General features: G+C 39.3%; 1 protein-coding gene across 1 annotated transcript in view; it reads right to left on the bottom strand.

Annotated features, from left to right (window-relative positions):
* Positions 1–3,292, bottom strand: part of PPP4R4 (protein phosphatase 4, regulatory subunit 4) — a 99,049-nt gene that overhangs the window by 84,433 nt on the left and 11,324 nt on the right. The window lies entirely within an intron of this gene.

Here is a 3,292-nt window from a genome sequence, read left to right as displayed (position 1 = left end):
GTTGATCTACCTTTCTCTCCCTCTTCCTCACCTGCCACCTATCTCTTAGCAATGCATCTAATTAGAAGAAGCTCTAACAGTAGCATTTTCACTCAACAAATATTTACTGAGTGCCCATTATTTGCCAGATCGTTATGAGACACTGAGGTGAGGTGACCAAAGCAGACATGACTACTGCTCTTTTTTTAAAATATATTTTTATTGATTTCAGAGAGGAAGGGAGAGGAGAGAAAGATAGAAACATCAATGATGAGAGAGAACCACTGATTGGCTGTCTCCTGCACGCCCGTACTAGGGATTGAGCCCACAACCCAGGCATGTGCCCTTGACCAGAATCGAACCTGGGACCCTTCTGTCTACAGGCCAACGCTCTATCAACTGAGCCAAACCAGCTAGGGCTTATACAAATATTTTAACATGTTGTCCACAAAACTAGGTCCATTTGCTATTTATTTATGTGGGAATCATAAAGAATAACAAACCATTCTATTCTTATTTATACACTAATTACCTGCACAAGCCAAAAAGAACATGTTTATCATGCAAAATATTGAACATTAATATTTTTTTAGAAAATACTAGTCAAAAGAACCACAGCTGACTAGTATACCCTGAGTGTTTTTGTGGGGGGTTTTTAACTAGAGATAAGTAAATCTTTTTGAAGGCATCAAGAAATGAAAGCACTAACCACCTGAGTCAAGTTGATAACTGGGGTGAGTAGGGAGTTAAGTTTAGAGTCACAGGTGCAAGGAAGAATCCTAACAGCATGACTAGTACATCTCTCTCACTTCACGGACAATACAGAGAAGCTGAATGATGTTACCAAGTCACACAGCTTTTAGTGGCTGTGCTCCATGTTTCTTAGCAACAAACTTTTTTTAAGAAACATGTTATATAGCTCTCACTGACTAATAAGAATATGAAATTTGTCTACAGACTGGTTATAATATATGTTCCTTAATGATAGACTAGAGCTGAAAAAATAAAATATGTGTGATCTTAGAAAAGTAAGAAATATTTTCCTAAAGAAAAATAAGGAGGCACATCTACTTGCCCACTAGTGAACCAAAAGAAATTAGTTTTTTCCAGTGAAAACACCAGAATGTTGACCCTCCAGCAGGTTTCTGACAATCGAAAATTTGAAAACAATTTTGACTAAACAAGTGTGGGGTTTTTTAATGTTTACATCAGAAAAACTTACAGAAACCCTGTGAATTATTCTATTTTGTAAAAGAAGGACACAATCTGTTTAAATATCAGATATATGAGGAACAGGAAAAATTGAGGATAATCCCAGGTTTTTAAGCTGTGACATTAAGTAGATGGTGGTGCCCTTTATGAGAGATAAGCAGGCAACTCACACTGAGTAAAGATCTGAAAGAAATAACAGAGCTAGCAATGTAAGTATCTTTAGGAAACATTAAAAGCAGAAGGAACAATACATTTATAAGCCCTGAGATAGATGTGTACTTGGTATGCTTAATGAACGGCAAGGATGGCTGGAATATACACCAAGAGAAGAGGTAATAGTAAGAAATGAAATCAGAACTGCAATAAGGAAGAAGGAGGAAGTCACAGAAATCAGGCAAAGCACATTCTCAAACCATAATGGAACTAAGGATCAATAACAAAAATCTGGAAAATTCCCAAATATTTGGAAATTAAAACACTTCTAAATGACTCATAAGTCAAAGAAGTTTCTAGATAAATTTTTAAATGTTTTTCAATTAAATAATAATGAAGGTTTAACATGTCAAAATTTGTGAGATGCAGCTAAAACAGTACCTAGAGGGAAATTTACAGCATTATAATGTATAAATTAGAAGAGAAGAAAGATCTAAAATCAATAACCTAAGCTTCTACATTAAAAAAATAGAGAAAAGAAAATTAAATGCAAGGTAAGCAGAAGAAAGAAAATAATACATGTTAAAACAAAAATCATTAGAGAAATATAATGAAACCAAAAGCTGGTTCTTTGAATAGATCAATAAATCTGAAACTCTTCACTATCCAAGGAGTTTCTGCTGTTCAGGGATGTCTACTAGCACCTCCTTAGTGGATGAAATAAGAAACTGGGGTTCAACATCTTTTCTTTTCTTAGAATTGAAAATAGCCTGCTATTCTCAAGCAACATGGAAACTTAATTTCTATTGGGCCCAACACATTATGTCATACTAGACTAGAGGCCCGGCACACAAAATTCGTGCGTGGGTATGGTTCCTAGGCCTGGCCTGCGATCAGGGCCATCTTCCCCATCTCTCTCTCTCTCTCTCTCTCAGAATATCCTCAAGTAAGGAATAAAAATTAATTAATTAAAGGATATTCAGGCTTCAATAACAAGTGAAGACATATTTAGATTTAAAATTATGAATTCCATTTCAGGCACACTAAGTTTGAAGAGCCAGTGAGACATGCTGAGAGGCATTATGCTGACACCACCCAGAAGCAGTCCTGGCCCGGAGGTGGGGAGAAAAGCCCACAGCTCCAGCTGCAGATATGGAAATTAAGCCACGGAGACAACACTGACATCTAGGAGTGGAAAATCTGACTCCGAAGCAGAGTCCCTAACAATGTACAGTGTTGTGGGGCGACCGGCGGGGTAGGGGCCTTGGTCTGGCACCACCCGTGATCCCCTCCCACCCACCCCCAGTTCCTTGTTCTCCATCAGGCAATTGGAGACTGCTGGTCTGAGAAAGGGATCAAGAGGTGGTCAGTGTACCTCATAGCAACTGGTCGAGCAGTCATTCTGGTTGTTCTGCCGTTAGGGCCAATTTGCATATTACCCTTTTATTACATAGGATGGCGGGAAGAGAAGGAAACAGTGCCTGAAATACTTAAGTGACTTGAATGTAATCACAGAGACAGATGCCAGGTCCCCTGGTTTTTACAATAGCAAAGTTTCTATTGCACTATATAGCCATACTGGGGGGCGAGGGGTGGACCTCAACCCTTACCTTACACCAGTGGTTGGAAAACTGCAGCTAGTGAGCCACATGCGGCTTGGCCCCTTGTTGAGTGTGGCTCTTCCTAAGCCTTAAGAGTACCCTAATTAAGTTAATAACAATGTACCTAAATATATACTTTAAGTTTAAAAAATTTGGCTCTCAAAAGAAATTTCAATCATTGTATTGTTGATATTTGGCTCTGTTGACTAATGAGTTTGCCGACCACTGGACTAGGGGACCAGTGCACAAATTCATGCACCTTGAAAGGAACTGTGGGCTACGAGGCTGCGGTGGGCACAGGGGTGAATCTCTGCCCATCCTCTCTGCCCCCCCCCAGCCCCTCCCAC

This window comes from Myotis davidii, unplaced genomic scaffold (genome assembly GCF_000327345.1).
Source record: "Myotis davidii unplaced genomic scaffold, ASM32734v1 scaffold443, whole genome shotgun sequence".
NCBI lineage: Eukaryota > Metazoa > Chordata > Mammalia > Chiroptera > Vespertilionidae > Myotis > Myotis davidii.
This window is presented reverse-complemented; position numbering and strand designations above follow the sequence as displayed.